The sequence below is a fragment of the Octodon degus genome, unplaced genomic scaffold, assembly GCF_000260255.1.
Source record: "Octodon degus isolate 3935 unplaced genomic scaffold, OctDeg1.0 scaffold00217, whole genome shotgun sequence".
In the NCBI taxonomy this organism is placed as follows: Eukaryota; Metazoa; Chordata; class Mammalia; order Rodentia; family Octodontidae; genus Octodon; species Octodon degus.
Window position 1 is genome coordinate 179803 of NW_004524793.1, and position 12484 is coordinate 192286.

Sequence of the window (12484 nt, forward strand, 5' to 3'; positions counted from 1 at the left end):
CCTGCTCATTCTCGCAATCGGTGCAGTGCCCATGGATGTCTCATTGCCTTCCGTCTTCTGTGGTCACAAAGGTGCCAGGGACTTCACTGCTATCTCACTCTCGTCCACCAGCTTCCCCATTTCTTTTTAACAATTTCTTCCTATTTCCCAATATTTATCATATGTTTTAGTTGTTACCGACACTTGCAGTTTCTTATATCAGAAAAACAATGTGATATATACATGTGACTAATTTATTTCACTTAAGACTATGGTGTCATGGTGCATCCATTTAGCTAGAAATGTCTCGGGTTTATCTTTCTTGTTGGCTGTGTAGTACTCCATTGAATAAAAACACTATTTCATCTTTATCTGTTCATTGGTTGATGGGACAGTTGGGCAGTTTTCCATTAATAGCTATAACAAACCCTGTTACTATAAATGTGAGTACATATATATCATTGTGATGCGATGATTATAATTAATTTGGGGAGCTAACAGAAGAGGAATACTTGCAATAAGTGGGACTCTAATTCTAGATTTTTGAGAAATCTGCAGAGATTTCCACAGTGATTGCACCAGCATACACACCCAGCAACAGTGTAGAAGGGTTCCATTTTCCCCCCAGTCCTTCTAGAATTTGTTATTTCTATTGTTAATTTCTTTCTTTTTTTATGTATTTGTAACATGCTCTTATTACACAGCTCAGACTCGTAGTGACCCTCCTGTTTTCAACCTCCCTAGCTCTGGGATTCCAGCTGCACACCACTGTAGCCTGTCCCCTGTCCTGCTCAGTGCACCCGGGGACAGGGTCAGTGAAGCACGTGGTGCTGAGGATTGAATCCTGGTTCCTGCACCTGCCTATGTAGGTGCTTAGTCTGGTTCATTTTTTGATGATAGCTATTCTTTCTGGAGTGCGATGGAATATCAACTTTGCTTTAATTTGCATCTCTCCATGAAAAATGATGTTGAACATTTCTTCATATATTTATTTGCCATTAGTACATCTTTCGAGAAGTCTCTTTTCATTTTAGATACCCATTTATGGATTAGATCTTTAAATTTGGGGGGGGTTCTGATTTCTCAATTCTTTATATATTCAGTATATTAGTCCTTTATCTGAGGAACTACTAAGATTTTTCCCCCACTCTGTGGGCTATCATTTTACTCTGTTGGTGATTTCCTTTGCTTTGGGAAAGCTTTTTAATAAGATCCTATCACAGTTGTTAATTTTTGTACTGTTTCCCATGCCATTGGGTTTCGCTCCAAAAGTCTTTGGCTACACCTTCATGTCTTCAAGGGTCCTACCTATTCTCCCTTTCAGCAGACTTAATGCTCCTGTTTTAATACTTAGATACTTGATTCATTTTATTTTGGTTTAGTGCCTGGTGACAGACATGCATCTAGTTTTGGTCTTGGGCATGTATAAACCCAGTTTTTCCAGAACCATTTATAAAATAGGCTAATTTCTTCCAGTCAACATGTTTGGCCCCTTTGATGAAGATAAGGTGGCTGAGGGTGTTTGGAATTGTGTCTGCAGCTTCTAGACTTTTCCACTGATTCCAAATTCTCTTTTTGCCAGTACCATGTTGCTTTTAACCACAGTAGCTCTGTAATATAATTTCAAGTCAGGGATGTGATCCTCTTTCTTACTTTTGTTGCCTAGGATTGTTTTGCTATTCTACGTTCCTTCTGAATCCAAATGAATTTTAAGAAAAATTTCTCTATTTCTGTGAGGTATGTTAATAGTATTTAATTGGGAAGGCATTAAATCTGTGTAACAGTTCAGAGAGTAGGAATATTTTTACCACATTTGTTGTTCTTACCTATGAGCAAGGGACATCTTTCCATTTTCTGATATTCTCCTCAGTAACCTTTTTGAAAGTACTGTGATTTTCAATGTAGAGGTCTTCCACATCCTTTGCTAGAGTGGTTGCTAAATATTTCATGTTTTCAGTGCTAAGGAAAGTTGTGGTTTCCCTAATTTTTTAACTCAGTTTCTATTTTGTACATGAATGCTAGACTTTTACCTATTGAATTTGTATCCACCTACATGACTGAATCTGATTAAAAAATCTTTAACATTTTTGGTGGAGTTTTTGTGCTTTACTATGTAGAGGATCATGTCATCAACAAATAGTGATAATTTTACTTCTTCCTGTCCTATCTTTATGCTGTTATGTGTCTAGACGTCTTCCAAAGTCTCATATAGTTATGGGGATGGGCTTCTAGAATTTGAGGTTGATTCATTGTCCAATGCTGGGATTTGGGGTGTCAGTACTATACCTACCCCAGGTTGTCTGCATACAGCATAGTACAATAAAAAGGCTTTCTCTCTCTTTACTCTTATTACTCTTGTTTTTTCCATCTTTCACCACCAAGACCTGTCATCCTGGGTATACCATGCTGGCTTGGAGCCAGGTGACTGTAGATAAATCCTTCACAAATTGTGGGGTAGATAAACTTTTCCTTCTTTAATATGGGCATCAGGTATTTTGTCCCAGCAATGAGATAAAAGTAATCAAAAGAACTTTTTTCTTTCTCTTGTTTAATTGCTCTTGCTAAATTTTCAGAACTCTATGGGATAAGAATAGTGACAATGGATCTTCTCTAGTTCTTTATTTTAGAGTGAAAACTTTCAATTTTTGACCATTATGTGTAATGTTGGCTGCTGGCTTGTCACAGTTGGCTTTTATCACATTGTGTTATGTATCAGAGATAAGTGTTGGAATTTGTCAAATGCTTTTTATGCATTTTCAGGGGGAAGGGTCTGCAGAGTGTTCAGAGTCTCACTACTAGGTCAGAATTGTAGTGATCCCCCTGTTTACAGCCTCCCAGGAGCTGGGATTACAGACATGTGCCACCACACCCAGTCTCAATTGTCACCTCAGCATGCCCCTGGGGCAGGACAGGCACAGCAGGCCCAGGGATCAAACCCATGGCCCCTGCCCCTGCTTGCAGGCACTTTAATCTGCAGAGATATTTGACTGGCCCTTTTATGTATCTATTGAAATGATCATATGACTTTTGTTCTTGGTTTGTTTACCTTACAAAGAACTAACTAGCTCTTCATTTCATGACTATTTGTGTTCTAGGTTTAGTTTTTATTTTAGTTGTTTCTACTCTAATCTGTATTATCACATTTATTCTAGTAATTTGTGTTTGACTTGTTCTTTCATTACTTCTTGAGTCTATAGAAAAAGGTCATCTATTTGAAGTCATCTTTCTAATACGATTGCTGTAAATTCCCTTTCTTCTGCTTTGACCATCTGCCATGTATTTGATATGTTACAAGTCCATTTTCATTTTTAATACATCTTTAGAATGTCTTTTTTATTTATTTTGTGATTGACCAGGAGTTTAAAACTCAGTTTCTTAATCCTCATATGTTATGTAGTGTTCAAAGTACTTGATATATATTTTTAGTTTTACTGCATTGTGGTTTGAAAGGATATTTGATACAACTGTAGTTTCTAAAGATTTGTTGAGATTTATTTTTCTGGCCTAGTACATGATATCTTTTGGAGGTTTTATTTGCTGTTTGAAATTATATATAACCTTTTGTTGGATGTCCTGTTCTGATAATGTCTCGTGCCCTTATATGTGGACAACTTTCTTGTTAGTATGACATAGAGAGATCTGTCTAAAATGCATGCAGTTTGTTTATTTTCTATAATTAGTGAACTCAATTTACTTTCAAAGTAATTATCAATAGCCAAGTTTTTACCACAAACATTTTGTAACTTGTTTGCAAGTTTTAATGTAGTTTTTTTCTTACTCCCTTATGTCTTTCATTTTTTCTCGCTCCCTTATGTCTTTTTCTTTGGGGTTAATGAATTTCCCTGGCAGTGTTTTTTTGTTTTTGTTTTTGTTTTTTTTTTTTTTGATTCATCTTTGTTATTTTTGCTTTGTCTAATATGGCTTTTGCCTTTGGTTTCATGAAGCTTAGAAAAATTGTTCTTTGACTACAGAAGTTACTTTGAAATAAAAGCAACTTAAAATGGTATTTAAAATGAGAGTAGAAAGAATAAATAGTAATGCATACATTCTTATCCTCTCTAAAGTTTTAGGTTCTGATGTATTATGTTTCTATATTGCTTCTCTGAATGCATTAATTTAAATATTATCCTAATTATTTTGTTTTTTTAGGCTTCATACTAAATACATGAATAGTTTATGTAATATACTTACAACATTTGACTGTGTTAAAGATTTCCCTACAATTAATTTAACCACTGATTTCTATATTGTCTCGTGTTTTCTTCTTAGGCACTACCCTTACATCAGTGTGAGGAATCCTGCATTATCTTTCTTTTATTACAGGTCTGGTGGAGTTACATTGCCTCCAGTTTTGTTTCAGTAGGAATATGTTTACCTCTCACTCATTTTAAAAGCACTTCCAGCTCTTCCTTTTAAAACTGCGAAAATCTTCTAACACTCTTTTTTCGACCTGTGTAGTTTCTAATATGAAGTCTTCTCTCAGGCAAATTGGAACATTTTATATGTAAATAGTATTCTCTTGCAGTCTTGAGAATTTTTGCTTTATCTTTCACCTTGAGATACTATTGAGAAGATATCTTGGAGTATGATTGATTTAGATCTGACTGAAGAGTCTTGACTTGTGTACTCTGAAACTTGTACCATCTCCAGGGTTTTAGTATGCTTTGTTTTATCTCTTTAAATAAGTTTAAAAAAAATCTCTTTGCATTCTCTAGTCTCTCTCAAAGCATCATAGCATGAATACTTGCTATTTTAGCAGTATTTCAAACTACTCTAACTTCTCTTCACAGCTCTGTATTCTTCAGTTTAATTTTTTTCTTTTCTCATTTCATGTGTTCAAATAACTTGTCTCCCAGCTTGTTGATTATTTCTTCTGTTTGAGTTATCTGCTACTGATGTCCTCTACCAAATTTAAAGATTTACTGTCTTTATTTCTCAGGTTAAAGAACTCTGTTTCTTTAAATTTGCTTTTGTCTCTTCATTAATTTATCTGATAGAATATGGAGCTCTTTGCATGTTTAAAGGTCATCAAGTTGTTTTAAAAAGAGCTATTTAAAATTTGTAAATGGCTTTCTCATTCTGATTAGTGCCTAGGTATTTTCTAGCACCTTATTTTGCTATTAGATGTGTTCGTAATATCCTCAAATCCTTTATAAGACATTGGCATGCAATATATATCACCTGGTGATTGAAAGACAGAATATTTATTTCAGCCTTCTGAACCTGGATTGGTCTTAGCTATCTCTCCAAGAGTACAAATCAGGCCATTTTTCCATCCTGTTGTCATTTCCACCACTTCTGCACTGGATGTTGCTCAAGTCCATGTTTGCAATGAGTGTGCTGATTGTGTGCTGTCACTGCTTTGGTATCATCAGATAATGCAAACCCAGTTTAATCAAAATCCACAATGGCTGTGTTGTTCAGAACAAACCAGCAGGGTGCCTAGAAAGGAAAATCAGTTCCTACGAGCCTCTCCGTTATTCCAGGGAAGGCTAAGAGGTCTCACTCATTGCTACCAGCTTCTGCTCTGGCACTGTGGTATTCTGCCAGCATTTGGGAAGAACTACCATATATGAAACAAAAAGAAAAAGAAAAACAACACACACACACACACACACACATACACACACACACACACACACACACACACACACACAAACAGACTCTAGTGCCAGGTGTGTTTTCATCAGTGTATTCAAGCCTCATCACTTTCTGAGCCTGTAGACTGGTAAGACTAGCATAGCCATGAGGTAAGACAGGCACATGCTATTCTTGGCTTAGTTTTGTGTGGACTCACAGAGCAAGACTCTTACAGTTAGACACAAATGATGCTAGCTGAAATAGAAATCCAGGAGACTGGAGACACTTGCCTTTCTCAGGCTAGAGTTATTCCAGAACATCTGTCACCAGGCAGGCTTGTTTTGGGGCCATTGAGCTATAGTCATTAAATTTCCAAAGCTCAGAGATAAATTTAAGATCAAAATTGTTTCTTCTTTGCCTTTTTTTTTTTTTTTTTTTTTGGTGTGTGTATCTGTGTGGGTATTGGATACAGGGCTGGTCCTAACTAAGCAGCTTGAGCTCCTAGTGATCTTCCTGCTTTCAGCCTCCCCAGTGTTGAGATTATAGGGGTATGCCACCACACTGGGGCTCAGTGGTAGGCTCAGCATGCCTGGGGGTGGGGCCTGCATGGCACATGGCGCCAGGGATCAAACTCTGTTCCCTGTGCTTGCTTAATCAAGTGCTTAGTCCCCTGAGCTATCTTGCTGGTCCTCAGGTCAATATTGTGTGCTAGCTGCTTTCTACAAATGGGTTTTGCTCCACACTGTGCTTTCTGAAAGTACAGTTACTAAACGTAGTGGTCCTTAGGTCACACATGTGTAGGCTAACCAGGTTCATGCCAGAATGTGCAAAAACCTGCAAGGTCTTAGGGGCACATCAAGTCCCATGACACAGTGAGTAGTGACAGAGTTTGAAATTAGAGCTTGTCCAATTGCCTCGTTCCAGGACAGGTCTAGAGATCCATCCATGTGTAGATATCTGAGGATAGCTGTTATGCCAATTGTTGAGGAATAGCTACTGGGAAAAGTTCCTTGGCCAAAACAGTAGTGGCAACCCATATCACTTATCCACAATCATAGAAATCACCAGTGGGTTACCACTACTGTTAGGAGTTTAGGCTTGCTCTAAGGCTCACAGTGATCAAAACTCTAGTTTGTTCCACTAATTTTCAAGTTTCTTCTGATATTAGAACAGGTCTAGAGATGTTATGAGTGAGCTCTGGCGTATATATGAGGAACCTTGTTCATACTTAATGCTGAGTTGCACGGAGATATGCCTGGGACTGATCTCTCAGACATATAATGTATGCCTTTTATATAACAAATTTCCTTTGCTCTCCCAAGATTTTCTCTTTCTCTTTCTACAGTTTACTGTAACGTACACTGATTGGGTGTCTAGATTTATTCTACCCAGAATTCATTGAACCTATTAGATGTGCTAATACATACTTTGGCTTCAAAAATGAAGCCTTTATTTATGCAAATAATTTATTTCTTATTATTATTTTATACTTCTGGGACCATAAGTATGTGCTTATTGGATCATATAATGGTTTATGATGAATTTATTAAACTCTACTAACTCTGTGTGTGTGTGTTGACCTTTTTGCTCCTACTTCTTTAATCTCAAATAACCTGCTCTCAGGTCTACTTATTCTTCTTTCTGCCCACACAAGTCTACTTTTGCACTCTTTGTTGAATTTTTCCAATTCAATAATTGTATTGTTTCAGCACCAGAATTTATTTATTTATTTGTTTATTTGTTTATTTTTCTTTTAATGTAGTTGATTGTTGCAGGGTCTCACTATTCAGCTCAGACTTGTGGTGATCCTCCTGTTTTCAGCTTCCCCATCGCTGGGATTATAGAGGTGCACCACTATGCCTGGACTCTGACCGACTTGGCCTGACCAGGGGGCAGAGCTGGCATGGCATGTGGTGCCAGGGATAGAACCGTAGTTGCTGCATTTGCCTAAGCTTGCCTAGGAGGAACTTTAGTCCGCTGAGCTATGTCATCAGCCCAACACCACAATTTCTGATTGGTTGTTTTTAAAATTGTCGGGGTTTTTTCTCATATTCTCATCCTGTTCAGGCATAATTTCCTCTATTCTTTAGTTTTGTCTTTTCCCATATCCCTTAGGTTTTTAAAACTTTTAAAAAAATTTTAAATAATTTTTTGAGCATGGTTATTCTATGCATTTGTTTAGTGAGTGTTTACTATTTTGGTCTTTTTGGTGGCTAATGATTCCCTGTTTCTATATAAAGTTCATAATTTTCTCTTCAGAATTAAGCATTTGAAGAAAACAAAACAGTTCTTCCATTGTTTGCAATATGATACAAAACAACTGGCCAGTTAGCACATTCCTAGCCTGTGAGAGTAACAAGGGTAAAGTTTGGAGATCTAATCAACTGTTCTTGGTTTTCCCATTGTCTGTGCCCAAATGTGTGCCTTGATTTCAATTTGTAGCAAGTAGTATTTAAGTGCCATAATTTCTCCCCAAAATCTCATTCAGACTCTTCTGGCCAAAGATTTTCTATTTTATTCACCTTCCCAAAACTATAGCCTCTAGAGAGCCATTTTAATTTAGCCCACTGGCATCTTTGTCTGTTGTGGTTCCAACTTCTGCTTGCCAATATTGCTTTCATAAAGTTTGCTGTGAGACTCACATCAGGCAGCCATTTAACTCAGTTGTCCTCCTCATGTGTAAGAGGTACTACTGATCACGCTTGAAGTCCAAAGATAGGCTGAATCTCTGCAAATACTTTCCAGTCTATTCATTTTGGTTTGATGGAATAATTTTGAAATTATGCCTCTGGAACAGCTGGAAGAAAGTGGGACATTAGCAAAATAATGTAAAATTAATTAAAAATTTGAATGTGAATTTTTCTGGATTGGATGTTTGTTTGGTTACTGAAGATCTTTGAGTTCTTCCCAGAATTCTCGCATGATTATTTTACTTGTTCTGTGATTTGTATATTGATGTATATGCATAGATATAAGACCCTGTCAGTTCTTCTCAAATTAATTTCTTAAATGTAAACTAAGCCATATGAAGAACATAATGACTTCTTACCTCTAAAACTTCATACCTCACTCTTTAGTTTTATATTTTATTCAATCATAAAAACCCTTGACTAGAACAGAGGAGTTTCTAAACATATTGATTCAAAGGAAAGTTCTTATTGCCACACCATTCAAACTTTCAGAGACATTCCTTAAGAGTGCTTCTCCTAGAAATCTAAATGTATATGATGACAACTTATTTTTTAATTAAGTGTTCTTTCAAAAGCACATAGTCTATTGTTGTCTGTTTGTGACTGAAATAATATTTACCTTTACTCATCTGAAGAGGCTTGATAATTCCTTTATACTTATCACACACTCTACAGTCATGAGTGTTTAACATAGTAGATCCACCTAAGATTTATTTTGAACTTACTCTGTCATTGCTTCTGATGTTAGATTGGGAAGGTGAAGAATGCAATATTTGCTCACTAGATAAAATAGGTTCCATTTGGGTTAATTATTAATTATTATTGTTATAAATGCCTCCTTTTTAAAAAAAAAAAAAAGTCAAGTGCCATGCCATTATAAGCCTCTGTCTTAGTTACTCTTCTCTCGTTGCTGGGACAAATACCCGACACTCAAAATGAAGGAAGGAAAGGTTTATTTAGCTCACAGTTACTGGAGGTTTCAGTCCATACTCAGCTGGGTCCAACGCAGAGCAGCACAGAGCAGAAAGCAACCTTTCATGGCGGTGGCAAAGAGCAAACAAGCAAGGGAGGAGTAGCAGCAGCTCAAGCAGCTAGCTTCTCTTCCCACCTTACATTGTAATGCAAATTACCTGCCCCAGGGTAGGGGAAGTACTCACACCTATGGGTACTTCCCAGTACTTACCCACCTATGGGTAATCCCAGCAGTACTAAAACCCATAATCCCAGGCTTGGATCACACAAAATCCCAGTGGATCATACCTTAACACAAACTCTAGAAGTCCTCACCCCATGACTGCATGAGGCTTTGGGAGGACAACTAGACACAAACCATAACAGCCTCTAACAGTTGTAAATTTTTGTTTTTGTACTGGTAAATAAGATATTTAGGTGACAAGAACTGTACATAAAATTTTAGTTTATACACTAAACACATAAAATTTACAAAATTTGTAGCACAGTGCTTAAAAGAAAAGTCAGACACTTGTCTTTTTCAATTTAAATACTATCTCTATTAATATTCATTTATTAATTATGGGCACATTTACTTATGTATTTTGTACCTCCTTTCTTTCAGCTCCAAAATATAGATGAAAGTAACATTTAGTAAACACTTTGAATAATTAAATTATATAATACTTAGGATATATAAATTATTTGTTGGCATATGATAGCTTTCAGAAAATGCTATGAAATCATTCTTTAGATATAGATATATAGATATAGACAGACATGTGTATATATTGGGAAGGGTTGAATATAACAAAAGTGAAGGAACTGTCTAGGTTGACTTTCATTCAGATACAAATTCATGCCTTTTCTTCATTCAACTTCACAGCCCAGATTTTTATGTGGACTTTATTTTCAAAACATGATAACCTACGAGTACCTGTATTTTAAACAAAACAAAATACACAAATATACATATGTATAGTTAGTAATTGCATTGCTGCTAACATTGAAATGCTGGATTTACCTACTGGGATAATTTACTTAAGGTTTTTATTCATAAATAAAGTAACTGCAATTGTTTACTATAGTATGTGCAATAGTCCATTTGCAATTTTTCAAGGAAAGATTTTATATAGAAAACATAAATTTATAGAATTTATAATATTCAACTAAAAAGTCAAAGGCAAAATAATATAAAGGCTCTATCTATGCCCCACAGATCCAAATAATGGATAAAAGGTCTAGATCCCATGAAAATGTCCCCCATGTCTCCAGCAGAAGGTTTCAGTCCACAGAAACATCTTATGCAAGTCCTCATCAAATATCTGCACCAGGAACCTTGAAGGCCAGTGATGGAAGCTAGAAAGTCTGGGTCAGCAGGGTAAAGGATCTGTCCCAGAAGGCTAAGGCATTCACAGTGAAGTCAGGAAGAATAAAGTTCCCTGAAAGAGAACATCAGCCCTCTGGGAAACAATGCAGGCCTGAACTCCTCTGACAATGAGATCAGTTGAGTCTATATCAGAAAAGGCAGCAACAATGGCTCTCCCTAGAAATCAGTCCCACACAGCCCCTAATTCTCCTTTCATGCAATGATCTTCAGGTAGGTCTTCCTCATTCAGAACCATGCACTGCAATCCACCTGATCAGCTTAATAACCAAACACAGTTCTTTAAGCCATAGGGTTCAGTGGCAGAGTTGTATGGAGTTATCATGTCATGATCTACTCAGGTTTATATTAATATAGCCACTGCATATATACAATTATTATTGTACCACTTTCCATACCATAAACGAATATTCAAAGATTGCTCAAGGGGGGCTTACCAGATAGCTCAGTTGTTTAAAGAGTGACTTGGACAAATGTAATCAGGTACAGGGGAACCACAGTTCAATATCTAGTTCCACAAGCCATATCAGACCTGCCCTAAAGGCAGCCTGAACTAGCAAAAAAAGAAAATCCTTCTCCTTCTAAAGATTGCTCAAAATTCAAGGTTAAGGACCAACCAGATAGCTCTGCAGAATACAACCCATGCCTAGGCAGAGCACAGTGGCCAGGATTTAATCCTAGGTATTCCCTGCAGGTACTATACCCAGGGTGCTCTGAGACATGGATTAAGACTGGGCAGGGTGGGATGGGCCTGTAATTCCAGCTCTTGGAAGGCTGAACACAGGTGGATCACTATTAGTCCCATCTACCTATTGAGACCGTGTAGACCCTGTACTTAAAAAAAAAAAAAAAATCAAGGTTAAAACCATAATGCCTCATCTAAATAACCTGATTATGAAAAAAATATCTAAAATCTACCAATTTAAAGCTTTAAAATAACTACTTTTCTGCTCTCACTTGATTCTAAAATCTTACTTGTTTCATTAGCAATGTATACTCTTAAAATGTTAACAATTTGTTTACAGAGTACACTATACACAAATGCAGTGTGGCAATATTAAAATATGGCTTAAAATTTTAACTTTTGTTTTCACTTATGTGATTTGGCACTACTTAAAATCTAATATTGCATACATCATTTTACTACATAGAAATTGTATTAAAAGCAATCACAGTCACAATCTTTGCTTTCCATTAACTTTAACAACAGGGCACAGTAACACAACAGGGCACAGCAAAACAGAGAGATGTCCTAAGATATCTCCTGCATTCCAAATACATTATTCTCTTCTGGTAAAAGGCTTCAGACCACTGTCTCATTGTACTGTTCCCTTTCAACAACCACATCTTCCTCCATTTCGTCTTTGCAACCCACAGCCCTGTAAGAGCCTCCCCTGTGGTCAAAAGCTTTAAATGACCCTGCTTGCTCTTAGCTCTTAATTCCAGCATAGATCCAGCCATGAGCCCTCAACAGTAGTCATGTCACAAAGCAACACCATACAACAATGAATTTTTTCTTCAACCCGGCAATATCTCTAAGCCCAAGAAAATGCAGACCAACTTTCTGCCACAGCACAGCATACACAGCTTGAGTTCCAGCACCCAATGGAGTCATTCTCAACAGAGGCCTCTTGAGCCTCATCCTTACTGGTGCATTTCATTTAGCACTTTGAATTTCTAGGCTATGACCAGAGTTTTCCATACAGGTTATAGAGTTCTAGGGCTGCTTCTTCAGCCTCTCTCTTAAAACTTTTCCAAATTAATTCAGAAGTGTCTTAAACCACACAGGCCAGGTAATGCCAGAGCAATAACCCCACTTCTGGTACCAATTTGTTAATAGTCAGTGGTTTATAAGAGAACAACCTTGATACAGAACATACAAATTTATAGGGGCATA

General features: G+C 36.9%; 1 pseudogene; it reads right to left on the reverse strand.

The window, feature by feature from the left end:
* Positions 1 to 11944, reverse strand: part of LOC101572771 — a 13621-nt pseudogene extending 1677 nt beyond the window's left edge.
* Between the last annotated feature and the right edge of the window lie 540 nt (positions 11945 to 12484).